This window comes from Lycorma delicatula, chromosome 1 (assembly GCF_047948215.1).
Source record: "Lycorma delicatula isolate Av1 chromosome 1, ASM4794821v1, whole genome shotgun sequence".
Taxonomy (NCBI): domain Eukaryota; kingdom Metazoa; phylum Arthropoda; class Insecta; order Hemiptera; family Fulgoridae; genus Lycorma; species Lycorma delicatula.
The window spans coordinates 311,273,531-311,295,714 of record NC_134455.1 but is presented as its reverse complement, the minus strand read 5'-3'; the positions used below and the strand labels follow the sequence as shown (position 1 = coordinate 311,295,714).

Genomic DNA, 22,184 nt, shown 5'->3' with positions numbered 1-22,184 from the left:
AACTGAGATTTTTTCTTTCCTTTAATGATTTCTGATTTGACAAATGCACACTTATTTTGAATTCACTAATTTTTAGTTAGCATTGATTGCCTTCATCTATAAGGATAAATAAGTGAAGACTGATTTGAATTGAAATTTCTGTAACAGGTCCCTTATTTGAATAAATTACAACCATTTCAAACCTTCATTTTTGTAGCTTCTGACCATCACTAATACGATACTGTTATTTTTCTACCATTATTGAAATTTAATAATCTGTTGTATTTTATAGTTCAATCTTAAATAGATTATATTTTTTCTTGCTTTTTAATTTTAAACTACAATGTAGTAACAGTATCTCGATCTGAACTAATCAACAGACAGTCTAAATTAGATTCGGAATTTCTACAATGAGAGTTGTAAGTTTTATACGCAGCTCAGCGTGTATGGTCTCTCTATCAATTATGAATTGTCAGAATTATATTATACGGAACAAGAATGATGCAGATAGTCCAGTTTTGAATATCGCAAAATAATGAGGAAATCTTGGAAGTGTACACTTAGCGTCACATATTTACACATATTTTGTCAGTCTTATATGTGATGATTTTAAATAATTTTGTTTTTGTAAATAACAACAAATGAAATCAATTTCAACAATTGAATAGATCATTTAATTGTAAGCTTGAATAAGTAGTAAATATTTATCTTTTTACATATGTTTTATGATAAAAGATAACAAGAAAGTGCATAAAGTTTTCATACATTGTTTTAGTGAAGTATGAAACTTAGGCTAGACTGAATAAATAAAATTTGTGATCGCAATTCAAATTTTTATATTCAGTTTTTTTTAAACAGCACTAATATTTTATTTGTTTATAGAGAAACTTGTATATTAAATCAGTTTCTTTTGCTTATGACGGTGTCAGGCAAACAAATGCTTCTCAAGATTTGTAAAAGGATCACAGATTTAGTAACAAAGACGAAATAGTTAAATAATCTATATTTTTTGGTTAGAACAACGAAAGTTTTAGAAACCATTATGAACATTGCATAATTACAAATGATGTAAAATTATTTCCATTTAATACGTAATCCTTAAATTTTATCTGATCCTTTGTAAAATTGTTTTAAAATTAAAAGCAGTTTAATCAGCAGATGTTACATAAATTAAGTATTTAATCAGATAACTATTTTATCTCTAATTTTTTATTTTCACCGCTAATTCATAGTTATTATCTTGTTTTATATTATTAAGCTACTCATCTAAAATTTTGTTGACAGGAAAATGGTGACACAAGGTAAAATCACTATGTGTTTAATCAATCAAGCTCAGAATAGTAATGAAATTAATTTGAAGATTTGAGAAATTTATATTTGTATATTTGTAATTATTCTAAAATAAACATCAATTTATGTTATTCATTCTTGTATATTATTATTTTTAATATAAGTACAACTTAGGTTAAAACCTAAAACCTACTGCTACCAGATATACTAACCATAATTCATAATATATTAAACAAATTTTATGCTTAACTATTTGTACTGCTGTTTCAAAGGATAAAAAAATGGTTCAACGGTTAAAAAAAGATACACCTTTACATAAAATATTCTAGATAAAACTTAGCTAAAGTTTACAAAAGCCATATTAATGTAACCTGTGGGTAAATTTAATAAATATTTGATCGACTGATAAGTCAATCAAAGGCCTAGGTTCATTGAGACCAGGAAAATATTACCTCTGAGAGGAGTCATTGAGCGACCATTTCTTTCTTCAATTTGAGATTGGGGATGGTGGGAATTGTAGTGTAGCAGCTGACAACAGAAGATTATGTTCAAAAGCAGGCCTAGCTAGGCTTAAGTAGTTAGTGAAAGAGCGCCTTGGTCCTCTGGAAAACGTCTCCCCCAGCTACCTGACAAAGGTGGTATCAAAGGCAACAAAAGAGTCACTGGACCATAGACGTCCGGAAAGAAAGAATGTATATTGGTGGACTGTTCAGGTGGTGGAAGCAAGAAGGTTCTGTATTAGGGCCAGGAGACAGCTACGGAGCCAGGAGAAGACAGATCTTGAGGACATCCTCTCATGTAGAAAGGAGCTGGCCAAAAAAAGGAGTGCTTACAGGAGTGAAATATTAGACAGTAAGAAGAAGTGGAGAGAGCTCCTGGATAGGTTGGAGGATGACATATGGGGTGACACTTTCCCAATCGTAACTGGTAGATTTGGTAGGGCATTATCCGTTCTTGCTGAGGAGGTTCTTAGGAACCAAATTGATGTTTTGTTTCCTAGAGGTGACCAGCCCATCTATACAGAGAGATAGCTGCAGTGGATCCCTGTATTCACAATGGGCGAGCTGCGACAGGCAGAAGGGAGGCTGAAAGCTAAAAAGAGTCCCGGCCTCAACCAGGTTACTAACAAGGTTGTGGCTGCAATGGTGGAAGTTGCTGTAGACCAAGTGCTGGCGGCCACTCCTCGATGGTTGTTTGCCACCAGAATGAAAGGCCAGGGTGGTTCTACTGAGGAGAGGTAGGAGGACCAGTCGGATGCTGACCTCTTTGCCTGTTGAGTTGCCTAAGCAAACTCTTCGAGAGGCTGTTGTCAGAGCATCTCCGAGATGAGGTAGAACTAAAGGGAGGTCTTGGTGAATGTCAATATGGATTCAGGAGAGAGTGGACAACTAAGGATGCCATAGCTAGAGTGATGAGGCTGCAGCAGGTTCTTGGAGGCAAGGTGGATCCCAGTGGTGGTGATGGTGGTTGTCAAGAATGCATTCAACACACTGCCGTTTGGGTGCATCATGGATGAGTTGATTTAGAGATATCTGGTGCGAGTCCTTCAGGACTATTTTATTGACAGGAAGATAGGGTATTTTAGTCAGGCAGAGGGTAAGGAGGTCACGACCAGTATGGAGCATGTTGTTCAGCAGGGTTTGGTAATTGAACTGATCCTGTGGAACCTAGCATATGATGGTGTCCTCAGGTTGTGTTATCCTGAGGGAGTTTCAGTTATCGGTTTTGCCAATGATGTCTCCATGGTATTAGTGCCAAAACAGAAGAGGAGATAATCAGGAAAGGTGAACAGGCATCTATTGTTCGACAGATGGTTGGCGGGCCATGGCCTTAGCCTCGCTGCAGAGAAAATGAAGCTGCTGGTGATGGCCGGGAAAAGGTGACTTTTCCCCATCAGGCTACAGGTGATAGGGGTCGTTATCGAGCCAGTCAGTAGAGCTAAATACTTGGGGGTTTTGCTTGACAGTCGAAGAGCCTTTCAAGATCATGTCAGGGAGGTAGTCAACAAGGCAGGTAAAATAGTGTCAGCTGTCTCAAGGCTCATGTGCAAGGTTGGCGGGCCAAGCTCATCAAAGAGGAGGATGCTGGAGGCGGTGGCTCAGTCCATTGCCTTGTATGCCGTGCTAGTGTAGAGGAGGGCTTTGTGCACAAAAGTGGCTGTTTGGAGGCTTGTGGGGCTGCAGCGCCGACTGGCAATTGGTGTTGGTAGGGCTTACCAAATGGTCTCTACAGAGGCAGTATTGGTAATTGTCTCACTCCTTCTTATGGACCTCCTGGCAGAAGAACAGGTGCGAAGAAGAGAAGGGATGACAAAGAGCATGGCCAGGAAGGAGACGACAGAGCACTGGCAGAAGAGATGGAGTGGATCAGAGGTGGGTCTCTGGACAAAGATACCAGATATCAGGCCTTGGCTCAGACGTGAGCACGAGGAACTCACGTTTGAGCTAACCCAGTTTTTATAGGGGCATGGTTGCTTTAATAGCTTCCTATGCGGCAGGAGGAGACAGTTGTCTGAAAGCTGCCAGTATTGTGGAGAGCGGTATACCGCAGAACATACTGTCTTCCAGTGCCCAAAGTGGGAGGAAGACAGGATGATGATGTGAACACAATTGGGAGAAGTTACCACAGATTATATTGATGGTAATGCTTCATGGTGAGCGGAACTGGTCAATAGTCAGTAAGGTAATAGGAAACATCATCCGAAAGAAGACCCTGTAAGAAGTGGAAGATGAGTGAGGGGTGTTAGCATTAGAGCAGGAAGGACAGCCCTTTTCAGGAGGGGTGGGATGCTCCAGTGTCCCACCTTCAATGATTGAACGGGGACTCCTGGTGTCCTTAGGTTTTATGCTGAATCTTAAATTGAAATCAGTTTTTCTTCATCAACCACAGATTTTTAGTTATGACTCATTTAAAATATTGAGAAACTTCTTAAATAATACAAAAATAATAATAATTACAATTAAGGAATAATATCTACCTTTATTTTGCAGACACCTACATTAATCTTAATTTTAATCAGTGAAGTGTTATCTTTTATCATCCAGCAGTAGTCACTCATCATCGATTCATCCTATCTTCCTTAATAATGTTGTTCCATCTGCAATTTATCTTGGTGGAACTTTTCTCCTTTTTCATCACTCATGTCGCCCTAGTTTAAAGGGAAAAAGTCCAAATTTTTGTAGTTCTGTAACAGTACATTTATAAGCTGATCATGGTCTTCAGCTTTTTTGTTTCCAAGAAACCAACTTATTTTCATTAGTGATATTAATCCACTAGAACAAATTTAAGCATTTACATCAAAATACTGTATAAATAAAAATATTTTTTACAGTTATTTATAATACATTCATTTCTAATCAAAAATGATACTCATTATTCAGTCAATAAACTTGAGGATATTGTGAAATTGTGAACAATCATGTCAGTCCTAGTGTAAGTATTCGTATAGAATTAAAAAACCAATTTAATTAATAACTTTTCTTTGATTACTGTATTTGATTTTTTTCTAGTATTATGTCATGTTTATCATCATCACCACCTCTTTTGTTTGAATTGCAAAATTTTTTTTTTTCAACAATATGCAGCTGTCTCCATTTATCCCAGTCACATTCATTCTTCGTAATGTGCACTTTCCAGCTTTTCCTTACCTATTATCATAATCTTTTCTATCTCTATCAAGCTTCCTCCCTCTTTTTGTTATCCACTACATTCAATTGATCAACACTTCACTTACCCAAAAATAATATCCTAATTAATTTCTTTTTTTACTTCCCATATAAGATATTTTTTTATAAAGGCATTATAGATTACAATTTTTTTTAACAATTTATTTATTTATTAACAGCAGCTATTTATTGAAGAATTCAAATCCTGTGAGTTTGATACCAAGGATTCATCTTGAAAAGTTTCTTTAAAAAATCCCTTAAATTGTAATGAAAGAACTCTATGCTACATCACCCATTTATAAAATAGTATAATTTGAATATTTTACTGTGATCAGAGTAATGAATACTAGAAATGGGAAGAATTGTGAACAAGTCGTTCTTTCAAATTGATTCTTTATACTGAACGAAAGAATTGAGAATCAGTTTGCAGGAGAAACCGATTCTGTTTACGATTCTCAACAGTGAATTGGATAGGCGATAAAAACCAAATCTATCTCTGTTACGAATCAGTTCGATTCATTGTAATCTTTCTTATGCTTAGTTTGTGGTGGGTGATCCTCATACTATACCAAATTCTAGCTTGCGTTTGTTTACTTTATATCCACATCTGATGCATAGCTTACAGCAAAACGAGTCAATTTTTTTTTTTTAACTTCAACTTGGTAATAGTATTTACATCAAGAAAATTTATCTTAAACTAATTTCACTAATGTTATACATGACAAAATGAATAATTATTATACATGACATAAATAATTAAACTAACATCAATATCAAACTGTACATGACAAAATCAATAATTTAAAGTAACATGCCTTGTACCATACCTTATTTTTAAGCCATTCATTCTGTCTTTGTTTTTTTTTTAATCACATCGATAGTTATGATTTATATTTACTTTGATGTTTTTACTAATATGCGCACAGTTACACAGACACATTCAAACAATTTGTTTTAAAAAAATTTTGTTTCTGTTATCACAAAAACATAATGAAAAATAATAATAAAAAATTAAGTAAAATAAATAATGAATTAATGCTTTTCAAATAAACTTTACAGTATTTTACATATTTACATGTAAAAAATTTTTTATTTGAAATTCTTTGAAGTAAGTCTACTTCACCTTTCAGTTATTAACTGTCCTGCTTTTGGAAAAATTCATTCACAGGGAACAGAGGTTGCAGGGAATAATACAAAGTCTAGTTTGCATTATTTTGAATAATTTTGGATAAATTAACCACCTTTCTTTACACCAAGAGAGAGGGTTTTGTGTTCTTGAAGTGAGCAATTCACTTATACATTTATCTAGCTGTAAAATTCCTGCAACTGTTGGGTTTGAATTAGTTAAAATTAGTGTTACTTTTTTATCAAAATCTTCCCATGCTATTGAAATGCTGTGTTCAATAATTTCTTATTCGGTTTAAAACCTATCACCTTGATTGATCTGAATACTTTGAACTTTCTGTGAAAGTTTTGTGTAAGCATTTTGATAAGATGCTTCAACTTTAAAGCCATGTATTTTAAAGGCACGGATATAATAGCATGCTTCCAAGTAAAATATTATTATTTTCAACATCCTTAAATTGATGTTACAGTTGGTTGTTACATACGTTAACAATTTCAGAATTTTGAGTAGAAGATTTAATTTTATGTACATGTCTTGTCATCGCTTGCACCAGTAATCAAATTTTTAAAATAGTGACAGTCTTTCGAGAACTTATTTCACTAGTTACCTCTTCAATAATTTGCACATTTCAGCTATAAAACTGTCCACTCATCGAATGTAATATTTAAAATTGGATTCACCAAAGTGATAGTAGAAATTAGTGGTTCTTTTGTTTCTAATCATCTATTAAACATGAACAGAAGTGAGTTCCACCGCGTACGCACTTCCTGTTTTAATTTTAATTCTTTGAAATTCATTTGTCGCTGCATGTTTTGCAGTTTGCAGGCAACATGAGAACTTTGTTTAAAAAATTCAACAATTGCCTTCGATTTTACCATAATTGTTTTTATTTCTGATACTCCTACTTGGACAATTAAATTAATTCTATGCACTAGACAAGGAATATAGTGCAGCTGACAATTGTGAATAGCAGAGCTTTTAAATTTGCTGCATTAACACTATGAACTGCTCCTATTCTTTCAGTAATAGCCCATTCATTGAATTTACTTGCAATTCAATTGCAATGTTTTCAGCCATATGATGACTATAGATTTCCATACAAGTAACTGGGTTTTTAAATTACAATCATGATCAATGAAATGGGCAGTTATGGCCATATAATTATTATTTGAAACTGATGTCCAATTATTAATGGTTATTGCACATGCTTCTATATTATATGATATACAAATCTCACAAGAAATTTTATCATATAATTGTGGAATTAAACTAGTTGTAATTGTTTTCTGACAAGAAAGCAAATACCCAGAGTTTAACATGTGAACAAACTTCTTGAATTCTTCGTACTCATTGAGTGAAGTAGACTTATATTCTTTTATATTCTTTAGTTATTAACCTAAATAGTTAAATATCTAACGCTCGGCTTTTACTTTGAGGGACAGGTTTTGTAACAAAGGAATTAAGGGGGAGAACTGCTGTGTTTTTTTTAGGACAAAGATGTTATTGGATGTGCAAAAGAAGGATTAGGTGATTCAAAAAGGTTTGTTAATTGAAGAGCTAATTGCTGCTCTTCAGCAATTAGAGAGGGATCTTCAGCAATTAGACGATTGAACAAATCGTCTATTGCGATTTGTTCAATCGCAATAGATGTAGGATTTAAATTCTCATGGATTTCTGAAATATGATAATCGGAAGGACCCGGATTTTTTTAACTCAATATATCAACTCCTGAGTGTTTAACTTTAATATGATGTGATTACTAGTGCTCCCAGCAGTATAGGATATTGAACTAAGGCAAAGGTTACATAAGGAAGGATTACATTTGTGCAGGTAAAGGTATGTACTACCACTAAAGTACCTTCATTTATCTCTATTCTTCACAGTAAACCAAACAAAAAAATGCCTGAAAATTCTTTTAAGTCATCATATACAATTCAAACTGAAATGAAATTTTTAAGTGACAAGCCATTCTCTTGAGTATACACAATAAAAAGTAATATAAACAGTTAAATACTGTAATAATCAATATATAAAGTAATATTGCATATATCAATATACAATATTAGTAGGTATATATATATATTATCTATACATACCTATAAAATCTATGAAATGTCTGTATATAGGAAGTTGGGTTATTTTATTTATTTCTTGTAAAGTAAAGGAGTCAATGTGTTGCATGGACATTATTAAAAAATAGAATTATTTAACACCAGATATATTGCTAAAAATATTAGGTTTACATATTCATTAAATGCATTTTTTTTGGATAATAATACATTTCATTATAAACATAAATGTGCTACCCAAACGTGAAGGTAATATTTTCACCAACTCCTTGGACAAACTAAACTCTAGGATTAACTACATTAAACTCTAATTTTTGGGTTGGATTCTCCTTTTTCAGCCCCTTAAACTAAATAAAGAACGGGAATTAATGGTTTTGTCCAGCAGTGATTAATATCTTTAAATTATTTAAACCCTATCAGCCAATGTAGATTTAATGAAAATAAATTAATATGACTCGTCACTTATTCAACACTGTACTTCTGGAACCTATGGTCTAAAAAGTTTTGTTCCTCTAACCAGGCTAACGGTGGATATTGAAGTAAATGTATGACATAATATTAAACAGTTTGCAAATAACACACACCCAAACAGATCTGAATTATTTACAAAAGCTTAACATATTTGACAGCATTAAAATTTACAATAGAGAAAAACTCACAACGTTCCTTTTAAAACATTTACAATCACCCTATATTTGGGACGTCTCAAGCTAACAGAACAGCGGTCACCTTATAGAAAAGGCAGTTGCTAGATTACGCCAGAGTACACGAATGCGCTTCCATGTGGACTGAGTTACAAGTACTTCGTTTGATGCAGATGTCCAGTAATGCAGAATGGATATTAAATATTACATTTATCAGTCATTTTATTTCTGCATTAAGTACTAGTTGAGTTTTTATTTAACTTATTATTAATTTGGATAATCTATTTATTTAATTTATTAACAAATGATAAATAAATTTCAATCTTTAGATACTGTATTCTAAAAAAAAAAAAAAAGGTTTTTATATTATATACTATCAAATCCAAAAATAATTTCATTGATACTGTTTTTGTTTATAACAAAGACTAAAATTTTATTCAGAACTTTTTGTCTATTTTTTTAATGTTTTTTCATAATTAAAAACCTTATTTTCTGTTTGTTTATTCTAGTTTTAGTTAATGATGATCTTCAATTTGTTTACTTTATTAAATTTTCATTTGAAATGTCTATAAAAAAGGAGTATTTTAGCTTGAAGCTCCTGACCAACAGAGAAATTTTACGATATTTGTGCAATAGTGATGGCACAAAAATAACAGTGTTATTATTTTGACGTTGGTTCAACAAAACATCATATGCTTATCTGAATATGTGTTAAACTATAATCTTCTCAAATTTCCATAAATGCTGTGGTTTTATCAACTCCTGAAACAAAACTTAAAAATTGAAATGTAAAGCAGCAAACGTACTATCAGCTTTTGCTCCAGTACAATATTCTCTGTACTAAACTGTAACATATACTTACTACTTTATTAATGCCTTACAAATTAACAACAACAATGTGTCTGGTGCTATTAAACTTAATCTTATGTTGCAGAATGCTATCTAAGGAAATAGGCAAATATCGGCTTTATTCACCTTAGTAAAACAATTAACTCGTGCCTTTTTATTCACCAGCAGCTTCAGTACTGATCGTACAAGCCAGAGAACATTCTAATCTGTAATGGAACAGTTTCACCTGTGAAGCAACATAAAATCATTATTATTTTTCACTGTTTCAGCCAACATTGCCCCATCCAAATGACCATGATCAGCCAGGTACATCACTACTTTACAAAAACTCTCTTGCCTCTAGACAACTAATATTTCTGTGAGAGAACTATGGTGATTAACAGAAGAAAGAGTTCTATTTAAGTGATCCAACATTTATTTGAGGCTTGATTGTGTAGAATTTTTGTTGGTTGTCAAACAAATCCTAATTTAAGTGACTAGGCTCTCCTACATCTACTATGTTTTGGTTCCAACTCAGGAGGGGAATGCCTTGACAATAGATTCTTCACCATTACAGAAGGGCTACTAATATCAAGTGTTTCAACATGAGGATGGCCATGCAAGTGATTATCATCATATAGTTAGTTATCTGCCCTGAGGTAGGTTCCTCTTACCATGTCTGTCACCAATCTTCACTGCTCCCAGCTAAACATTTGACTTGCTGATAGTTTCCATTTTCTTTTAGACCATATATAATATTTACTCTTCACATCTTCTACAGATCCTTCTTGCAGTGTTTTAATCAATCCTTCTTCTAATGAATGCCCAGCCTGTTAGCTTCCACATTCTGCATTGTTCTGAGAAAGCTTTTATTCTCATTAATCTCTTAATTCATTTATTTTTCATACTGTCTCTTCATGTAATCTTGCCTAATCTCTTGCATGCCCACATTTCAAATACAACCAAGTTTTCTTTTTCTTTTGTCCACGTTTCACTAATGTACAAAAGCACTTCTTTAGCCATAATTCCATCTTTTTTCATAATAACTATTCCTTACTAATGAGTGCTATTGTTTATCTTGCTTTCACTTTTGCACCCTTATGTTAACACGGTGTCTATACTGTTTTACATATTCAATTCTTCCTTATTTTATTTCTATACTCATTAACTTATTGTCTCCTATTCTCATCAGTTTTATTTCGTTAAGATTCCTTTTAATATTATTTTCTGTCATTGTGTCTGCTAACTTCCATGTAATCTTTGAATAATCTGTGCTTCAACTCCTTCAACATCATATTATCTGGAAACCTCGTACAATTTACTCTATTTTTTTGCTATATACATACCTTCATCTTCTTCTAGAGAATTTTTTGATACCTTCAACATATATATTAAATAACATTGAGGATAGGCATTATATCTACTTTTCTCATGTCAAACTACTCAGTTTTTTACATTTTTTATTTTCATAGCTTTTTTGACTCTCATTACAATTCTTCAATTAATCTTCTCTCTTTCCAGTTACTGTTTGGCTTTTTAATATCTTATTTTATTTTACTACTATAAATGAGATAATTTTATCTCATATTCCCTTTTTAAATTTATATTATTTTTCTCTATCCATTTGCTCCTATTTTTCTTAATCTTCAGTTCAGAATTCACATAAAAATGTTTGCTGAATGTGAAATTAAATTAATAATCATTCTAAGATTTTGATACTTACTCCACCACGCTTTTGGGGATTGAAATGATAATTGTTTTAAATTCTTCTGGCTGCAACTTTCTGCTGTAGATTACATTACATAATTTTATCATCTTCTGTCATTTTTTCTTTAATAATTAATCACTTCAATTGGCAGCTAATCGATTTTGTAGATTTTCCATCCTTCAGATCGATTGCATGTTTAATTCAATTTAAAATTGCTACATCTCATTCTCTTTCATTTATCATGATAAATGGGAATGTCATTTAATTTTCTACTAAATTGCTATAATTCTTCCATATATTTTATTCTTTTAAATTTTCCTTTCCTTTACTACTCCGACCTTTTAATTCTCTCTTCCTTTCACTGCAACACTTTAGCATCTCTACTGGCAGTTTCTTTAATGCCTATACTTTTCATAGCATTATCCTATGTTACCATTCATTTTTGTACATTAACTCTACTCTTTGTTCCTTAAATAAATATGATAAAACATTTATCTGCAAGTCATGCTTCTTTAACTTTTGTATTACTATTCCTAATCTGTGTTTTTGGTTTTCTGTAGATTTCCTTTTTGTTTTCATTATCCTGCTATTTATTTTCTTCTGTTTTTCGTTTTCTATTGTTTTTGGTTATCTATGACTTACTTATTATTTCCCATTATTGAGCTAATTAACTTTACTGTTGTTGTTTTCATGACATTGCATCACAGGTTCAACACTCCTTGACACTCAGAGCTTAGAAACAACCCATAAGAAAGTTAACAGCTATGTAAGGAATTATATTGGAGTAACATCTTTCTGTTTCATAAGTGATCTGAATGTGACTCTAATGTAGCAACTTATTATATATTGGATATAAATTCCTGTGGTAAAGCTATTCTGAGCAAACCCACTGAAAAGCTTGAGGAAGACTTTTCCCTCTTAACTTCTTTACTGACCTTCCATAATTAAAATTAATTGAAGTTAACATCATTATTACAAATATAAAAAAGTCAGATTATGAATTGTAACAACCTAAAAATAAAATAATTGTTCTTAACATATCTGGTGTAACCAGTCAAAATAATAACAGTTTTCTTTTCGAAAATTAGATTCAGTTTCTTCCTGCTAAAAATATTAATGGTGTAATGGCATTTCCCATCTAAATATTCAAAAACTTTGAAATGAAACTAAAGAAATAAAATTTCCAATATAAATTGCTGGTTTTATGTGTGGGCTTTATTTATAAACACTGAAATTCATACAATGGCTATCTTAAAATTGTTAAATAAGCCAAGTCTTATGATGAATAAGTCAGCAATTCAATCTGAGTTAGTAGGGAGGTTCTAATATTTTCATCATTCGATCAACTTGAAATTCACTACTTGTACCACTTATACTCTTAGTATACTTTTACCAGTTTTTCTAAAGATAATTTTTGGGATCTTTTTGCTGAATACCAAATTTCAGACTACAAGAGTCAAATATAAAACTATATTTATAAAATACATTTAACTGCCATTTTGTATAAACATATAAATAATAAATTATTTTTAATAATTATTATAATTGTAATTACAATATATTTAGCTGCTAATCTCTGTGGCAGAGGGAAGCATCCTGGCCTTTCGACTGGGTGTCCCTGGTTTGAATCCCGGTTAGGCAAAAGCACTTAAAAAAAGATGAATTAACTATTGGAAATTTTTTTTTTCCTCTAAAAGGCTAACAATAAAGATTCAATTAAAAAGAAAATTCTTACATTTATAAATGGACTGGGAAAAGAATAATAACTATATGAAAAGATTAATAATATTCTTAACACTTTTACAAAGGCTGTCTTCTTACATTACTCTTTGATAGAAAATAAATTTAAGCTCAAAAAGAAAAAATTAATGGAATTATATAATTAACTTAATATTAAGAAATTTTCAGTTGACTTGGAAATTATTTTAAAAATTCCAGTATAATTTTACCAAAGTTGCTTGTAAAAGAAGACGATTGTAAAATACATAATTCAATAATTTAAAATTACATCCTGAAATTTTAGCTCTGCAGCCGATATAAGTTTTGTTGTTATAAGTTAATAGATTATAAATTTATTTTTTTATTTTTATAAAATGTAACATAACATCCTAACTTCTAGACCACATTATTATAATCCACGGTATTTTCTTATCTACTTGTTACTGCAAAATTATAAAGTTCTTGAGGGAAGATCCAGATTTCCTACCTTGTAAGGAAATTTTAATGTCCAGTGTAGGCCTTTTAGCTCTGAAAATGCCATTTTTTCATGCTTATGAAAAAATAGCAATTTCTATAACAGTATTATATAAATTAAACTCATTGGAACAATATACAGCCTGTTCACATTGAATTATAATTAATAGTTCTACATGCAACAGAAGGAAAGTTGATGAAAATATGTACAAATTGTAACTTACTCACCCTCAACACAATAATTTTTAATATCTTCAATAAAGGAGGTTATGTGTTTGATTCACATACATTTTTTTTGTATTTATTCGCACATAACTTTTTCCCTGTTAATCCGATTGAAATAAATCTTGTTGGAATCGACCTAGCTGCTTTTCAAAGTACAACAGATTCAGCATTAAAATCTCTCGATAAGATGATCGGTCTTCTTTTTGCTCTAATTGTTTCTTCCAGTTCATTCAGGAATTCTTCGAATCTCTCATCACAATTTGGTGAAATATACCCACATATGATGACAGACACCGATAATCGTATGGCCAGTATACCTCTACCATATTTGATTTGCACAACTGTCCATCGATTCGATACATTTAATTCGGCCGTGTCCAGAAGTTCATCTGTGATCCAATCACCAGAAGCAACCGTTCTACGGTTTGGTTCAACTGCTAATAGGAAGTCTACATCTCTCTTATTATTTACTTTCTACGCCAGTTCTTGTGCCGATGCCATTCTATTCATACTAATATGTATTATCTTTTCGTCTATTCGGATATTTCTCGGTAACAAATGAAAATATCAACTTGATTTTTGGTGTGGGTAATCTTCATGAGAATATAAAAAATTTTAGGGTTTTTAAAATTTTGAGTTTTAAGGGTTAAAATGGATTTTGATTGTTTTTTGGTTTGTGTGTAATTTTCATGTAAATATCTAAAAATCAATTTTTAATTTTTCGAAATTTGACATTGAAGTAAGATAAAACAAAATTGATCAATGATTTCAAATTTTCCCCATTCCGGACTATACTAAACGAGATATTCACTAAACTGGGGTTTGCAAATACTCTTCAGATAAATATTTAAATACCATTTTCGGGGTTTTTTAATCTCGATTTTTAAGAAGAGCGACGGTTACGGCGCGGCGGCTTAATCAACACAGCCACTACTGTACGTGCAACATGACTGGCTGCACCTGCCTCCGGTTACTTGGCTAAAAAACATAAAATGAAAATAATTTTTAAAAAAATGAGAAACGAAATAAGGTCTCCTACTAGTAGTGTTTGTCGGATAATGCTAAGAAACGAGCAAAATACATTTTTACCCATATGAAGGACGGTTAACCAGTTATAACTTCTACTTCAAAAATGGAAGCCAATTTTGAAACCCGAATTCTTCAGATCACTCAGAGTTTCGGGTCCTATACTGACCAAACTGATGTTCTGAAGAAATTACAATACACTGATAGTTTTTATAAATTGTAGAGCCTTAAATTGTGATTTTTCATTATTATTCTCACAAGCAAGAAATTGAACACAGGGAGTCCAGGGGGCAGAGCCCCTTAACCGTCTTTCTACTTTTTTTTCACTCATCAAAATTTTTTACTGTTTGTGTTAATTTCTTTTAGGAAACTTTGTATTTTTGAATAATTACACATTTATTTTGTAATGAAAAAAATAAAATAATCTTGGCATTGAAGAATTAATTTTATTTATTCATGTTCAAATTCTGATTATGTATTTCGCGAGGGAAGCTACGACGGGAAATGCCTATATATATATATATATATATATATATATATATACTATACTAACAAAATACAAAACAATAACACAATGTTTCACATTAATTGTATGCGACGCATTTCAAGTGCAACAATTGTTTTGTATTTTGTTTTAAGTAATAATATTGTCGCGTGGTTCGCGGCTTGATTAGAATATTGAGAGGTTGACAATTTAGAATGTTTATATAATTACAGTTTATTGGTTTAAAATGTTCATAATTACAACCACAAATATTAATATAGTAATTACAACGACAGTAATAATCAGGATAATAATAATAAACGATAATAATATTCGATGTCAATGACAACAAATCAAACAATTAATACATAACATATCACATGCCATAATACAGAGCATAATACATAAAGTAATTAACAAAGAATAACAGTTATAATATTACATACCAAATAGTGATAAATGTCAATAGTAAATAATCAATACAGATACACACAAGACAGAGTTCAAAGTAAATAATCGTTCGGAATTTATTCCAGGTAGATAAATAGAAAACTAAAATTCAGACCCATTAACAAAAGAAACCGCTAGTCTTATATTAACAAACAATATATAAAGTTCACTTGCAAATACATTTACTGTCTACCGTAACAGTTTATTAATGAAATTTATTGCATTATTTCTTTCACTTATACACTTATAGTTTTACTGTAACTCACCGATAGTATTTCTTGTTCACTGGAATTACTCGTGGTGTCATCTTACTAGTATCAAACTGGATTTCAGACTATCCTCGCTGGACTGACGTATCGCACTCTCGTCTCGCAGACTCACACCTGTGAATCTCCTCACTGGACCGACGCCGTAACGTCTCGCTGGACTGGTTCGCAGAACTCCGCCGAATCCACACAACTCGCCAAACTCCTCGCAGAACTGCCCTTGCGGGACTGATGCGTAACGTCTCGCAGACTGATTCTAATAGAACTGATTTTTAGGGAATGGAAAGGAATGCAAAGTTGGCGGGAGTTTATAGATTCTCCCTACGGATTGCAGAACCTGGACAGTGTCCCTTGTTGCTGGATGATTCTATCGGGCGTGTTTTTAAAAGGTTTGTTTTAGGTGACGGGTCTAATTTTTCAATTTTTGTCTTATTTTATTTTTTGATTTTAAGGACGGATTTAATTGCATTCCAATCCGTTGTTGGACCAGCGTTATCGAACCCATTTCATGGGCCGACCGCGGAAGGCTAGGCTTTTGAATTACGTCCTCCCGACGTAATTCCCCTTCAGACCGTCCACTGAAGTCCTTTCGGTGCTAACGCTTCATAGGCTAGCAGGAATACGCCACAACGGGGCACTAACTATATGGAGGGAGCAATGCGCCCCCTTCTCCGGAGGAGTCGCAATTGCTGATTTAAGTTAATTTAAATGTAAGTTTTAAAGGAGAGGTTGAGTAGAAGTTCTTCATCCACTTCTGTTATGGCTGCCTTTCAGGACGCATCTCTGCTGGGCTCTTTTCCGGACTCCTGTCCGTGATGTTGGGTCGAGTAGAGGGTCTTCCTTCTTCTTTATCTTCTTCTTCCGATGACCTCTTCATTCTTCTTTGGCCTGCACTTTCCGAGAGTTGGCAGTAACCGAAGTTACATACCATGAACTGATTTTCAGCTAGTCTTACTGGGCTATTTATACTTCTAGTCTCTTTACCTGCGGAACAGACCCAAATCGTAGCGTGAGAACGATGGCTTTCGTTCCCAACAATTCCATAACCAGGTCCGGTAGCTTTTCCATAATCAGGAAAAAGTAAACAGAGTTGCAATCTGGAATGAAGGTACTTGGAAGAATGTAGAAAAATCATAATATAAGATTAGAAAGTATTTGACTGAAAAATTATCATTAAAGGAATAAGGATAATTAAATGGAATGAATGATAAGGAAAATTTTGAAGTGAAAGTTAAAAGTAGTTAATGACAGTTGCTTCTATATTAAATGGGATAAGGATAGTAATACCATGAATTGGAATAATATTGCATAATATTGGGGATAAAGAATAAAAAATTATCTTAATTTTTCATGAAAGTATTTTCATGGGATCCTCAGTCATGATTGTAATAATTCCATTACTGCATAATACAAATTTAAAAATAAAAATACTAAAATAATGAAAATTGAGTTTTAATTTACACAAGTGTTGCTATCTGTTGCAGTTTTTATAAGACCATCTTCATCAAATGCTGTCTAATGGTTTATCAAATTGAAATATTGTTTGTATTTATATATTTCATATATTTCTTATATATTTAATTTTATCTCATCTTTATAAATTTCTAATATTTCTGAATTTGTGTTATCAGAAATAAAATGTTTATTATTTATTAGATGGTTTGCAATATTAGATCAACCTAATTTATTATTTTTGAAATTTCTATAATGTTCAAGAAATCTAGTTAAAGGCTATATTCATTTTTCCTGTATAAATACCAATACAATCATTACATTTAACTTTATAAATTCTACACAGATTGTTTATTTTATTATTATTAATTTTTTGATTTTTGAAATATTTTTTTTATGTGGTTATTAGGTTTGAATGTTAGTTTAAATATTTTTTAATCATAAGTTTTAATAATGATATTATTAGCGTATAATTACTTTATGAATATCTTTTCACATTTTTATGTCTTATTATGTATTAGTTGTAAAGTTGTTATTATGTTACTATATTTTGATGGTTGTTTTTTATAAATATTATTAATTAAAGTTGTATTATATCCATTTTCAACTGCTACAAGTTTTGTGATGTTTGTTTAATTTTTTTTGTATGTGTGTATTTATTGTTATACTAATCATATTTGTTAAGTGTTAGTTTTACGAGACCAAGGGTGATTTGACTTTTTTATATATTGCTATATTATTAGATGTAGGTTTTCTACATACTGAAGTTTCAGTTTGGTTGTCCTTGTTTGTTTAAATATTGACATGTAAATAATTTAACAGTATTATTATCTATTTCAAATGTGAATTTAAAATTTTCATTGTAAGAATTTAATATTATTAGATGTTAATTGTTTATTACTGGGTTTTATATAATGAGAATATCATTGATATATCATGTCTATATTAAAACTTTGTGTATGAGTGAAACCATGTACTAACTTACTTTCAAAATCCTAAATATGTTTCTGATAGTGGAAATCGCATATGAAAGGTATTTATTTGAGTGTAATATTTGTTATTAAATTCAAAATAGTTTTGTTGACATATATATTTCTTATAATAGTGATGATATCTTTAATAAATTTTGGATCTTCTTGGTTACTTTTTATTCATTTTTTATTATTTTTATGGTATGGTTTATATTTATGCTAGCGTACATGTTAGTTATGGCAAAATTTATTAAAGTTATCATCTAATAATAATATAACAATTCATAAAAAATCAAATCATCCTTGGTCTCATAAAATTAACACTTATACAGATACAGACACCAACCAAATTCATGCATAATAAAAAAGAAAAGTTAAATAATGCGATAAACATTATAAAACATGTAGCGGTTGAAAATGGATATGATACTACTTTAACTAATAATATTTATAAAAAACAACTATCAAAACACAATAACATAACTACCTTTCAACCAATACATAATGAGAAACAAGAGTGAAAAAGTATACATTAAATTTTGAAAACATTACTAAAACTTATAACAAAATATATATTTAAATCAATATGCAAACCTAATAAAAATATTAAAAAATAGTTTGAAAAATAAAAATATTAATAATAATAAAATAAATAATCTGTGTAGAATTTATAAAGTTAAATGTAATAATTGTGATGGTATTTATACAGGAAAAATGAATAAATCCTTTAAAACTAGATTTCTCAAACATTATAGAAAAAGCAAAAACAATAAATTAAGTGTATCTAATATGACAGGCAATCTAATAAACAATAAACATTTTATTTCTGATATTAATACAAATTTAAAAATATTAGAAACTAATAAAGATTACATAAAATTAAACATATTAGAAAAATATTACATATATAAATATAAAAAAAATTTAATATAAAATCTTCAGACAATGTTTGGGGGAGACGGTCTTATAAAAACTGCAACAGGTAGCAGCACACATGTAAATTAAAATACAATTTTCATTATTTTAGTATTTTTATTTTTAAATTTGTATTATGCAATAATGAAATTACTTCATCCATCATTGAGGATACAGGATCTCATGACAGTACCTTCATAAAAAATTAAGTTAATATATGATTTACCTCAATATTCTGTACTAGGTGGTTTATTTAATAGAATTTAAATAATATATATATATATATATATATATATATATATATATATATATCTGATAATGTCTGAATACAAGGATGCAGAGATATTTGAACAAGCAGAGGAAATGACATATGTGAATTAAAATAATAGTTTCATAATCCTGAGTGAAGGATACGAGAGAATGATCATAAATTATGGTCTTGGAATTAGGAATGTTTTAAATCAAAAATTCATTGATTTCATGATATAATTGTAAGAAAGAAATATACAATGCACATACATGATATCAAAACGTACTTGATAGCTGACATATTTAGTAACCATAAGGCAGTGGTTATAAGTTGCAACATATAAACAGAGTATACTCTCATTAATGCCATTTTGCATTTTTTCTTATTTTGCATTTTTTCTAAGAAAAAATGAAAAATGACAATTGTTTAAAAAATTTACTATGGAGAAACAGCAGCTACAAAGTAAGTTTTAAAAACTTATTGTATTCAAAAACACTTTAAAAAGGTTGAGTCATACAAATTAAACAAAATGTTAAATTGTAATTACATATATTACAGTGTAATATTAATTATTGTAAAAAAGGAGCCAAAGCGTCACAAATAGATGAATTCTGAAACCATATATTTCTTTGAACATGTTACTGTTAAGTAGGATGTACACTGGAAAACAAGAATTGAGATTTCTGCATATATAAAAGACAGATTTGTGCGTACATAAAAGGAAAAAAATGCAATCGAGCATCTCATCTTTAACAATGATAAAAGTAATAAAAGAATTTTCAATTTTTGTAATTTTGAATGCTATAATATATTCTTGGATTTTAATATCAAAGAAGATTTTATATTCAATTTTCATTATTAAATTTCACCAAAAATAAATTAAAGAAAGTAACAAAGAGAGATGATAGTAAAGGAAGTCATGAAAATATCAGAGGAAAAAATTGAATTTTTTATGAAATGAAAAAATTTAAACATGAAAAAACTGAAACATTATAAAAAAAAGTAAACAAAAAACATAAATATTTGTTTTTAATATGAAATACCAACTGGAATAAAAGAAAAAAAATTAATTGACGATTCAGATTTTTGCAAAAATATATGTATATAATCATGCTTAGCTGCTTAAAAGCATCTTTTATCACCTAACACAGGTGTATGATGTAACTCAAATGAAGGTGGAAATAGTGGTATTGAAAAACATGAATTACTGAAAACATGAAAAAACTGACACATTATAAAAAAAAAGTAAACAAAAAACATAAATATATGTTTTTAATATGAAATATCAACTGGAATAAAAGAAAAAAAATTAATAAACGATTCAGATCTTTGCAAAAATATATGTATGTAATCATGCTTAGCCATTTTCCAAATAATTTCCAAATAATAGTATTCATTTTTCTCAGAATATATAAACTGAATGAAACAAATTTTTATTTAAAAAAATCATTCCCTCTGTATTTTAAGAAATCAACATATATCACATAGAAGTTATCTGAAGTGGGACATGGCAAAAGGTACAATGGATAATGTTGGAGCAGCTATAAAAAGAAAAGCTGACAATCCTGTAACTAAGAGGTTTGATATTATTTCATCAGATTTTTTGAAGGCTAAGACAGAAAGCAGAGATGATGAAATTGAAGAAAACATCATATCTGACATAAAAAAAGCATTAAAAACTTTGTTGCCCTTCGTATTACTGATGTTATGCAAGTTAGGCAAACCTTGCCTAGGGGTAGGAGGCTGTTGTGTATCAACTGCACTGGAGGATCATAGAATTGTGTTCCATCATACCTTTTTTTTAACCTTCAGGACCACCATTAAGTATTGCTTCAGAGGATGAGATGAATGATATGTAGCGTGTGTGAAAATACCATACCTGACCAGGATTCGAACCCAGGACCTCCAGATCAAAGGCTGAAACAATACCACTCACACCATGAAGGCTGGTGTGTCCAACATACCTAAAGATAATATTTGTTCCAGAATAATCTACATCCATAAAGAAATCAAATATAACAGCTAAACAATTAAATGTCAGAAGATATATAACCTCATCTGAGGATAGTTGCGTAGATGTTCTGGGTTTGAATTAAGGTATGAAAGGAGTTTTTGTATGCTACAAATTTCCATTTTGACTACTATACCAGTAATCTTGAATAATAAAAAAAAATTGCTTTGATGTAACTGTAGCAATCTATCTACACATCCACTCAAAAACAAACTGTTGGATTTTTACTTGCACTTTCAATCATAATAAAGGGGATATATGAAGGTTATTTTTTTTAAGGTCCAATCGGTCACGAAATTAAAACCACAGTGAAAATAACAAATTTTTTATTTGTAAGAAGTACTTACATAGTTACGCTATTTCTCTACATAGTCGCCACTCCGATTTAGACATTTGTCGTAGCGTGGTACCAACTTTCCAATACCTTCGTCATAGAACGGAGCCGCCTGTGTTCCCAAGCATCTTGGTAAACCATCACGCACACAGTTTGCGGTACTGAAGTCTCTCACTCACAATGGTGTAGAGAGCTGACCTTGAAATTTCAGGAAATGAATCACTCAATACAGAAATTGTGAACCGACGATTTGCTCGAATTGCCTCATCCACTCGCTCAACGAGGTCATCAGTTGACA

At 30.9% G+C, this 22,184-nt stretch overlaps 1 protein-coding gene across 2 annotated transcripts in view; it reads right to left on the bottom strand.

Moving 5' to 3' along the window:
- The window catches only part of LOC142333980 (uncharacterized), a 78,745-nt gene that overhangs the window by 20,369 nt on the left and 36,192 nt on the right, over positions 1-22,184 (bottom strand). Inside the window, exon 5 of one of the 2 annotated variants that reach the window (XM_075381640.1) lies at positions 4,247-4,541. The gene's annotated coding sequence lies outside the window, so the exon portion shown is untranslated. Of the gene's footprint in view, positions 1-4,246; positions 4,542-15,953; positions 16,662-22,184 lie in introns of those variants that run through there. The other variant, XM_075381657.1, reaches the window with a different exon arrangement.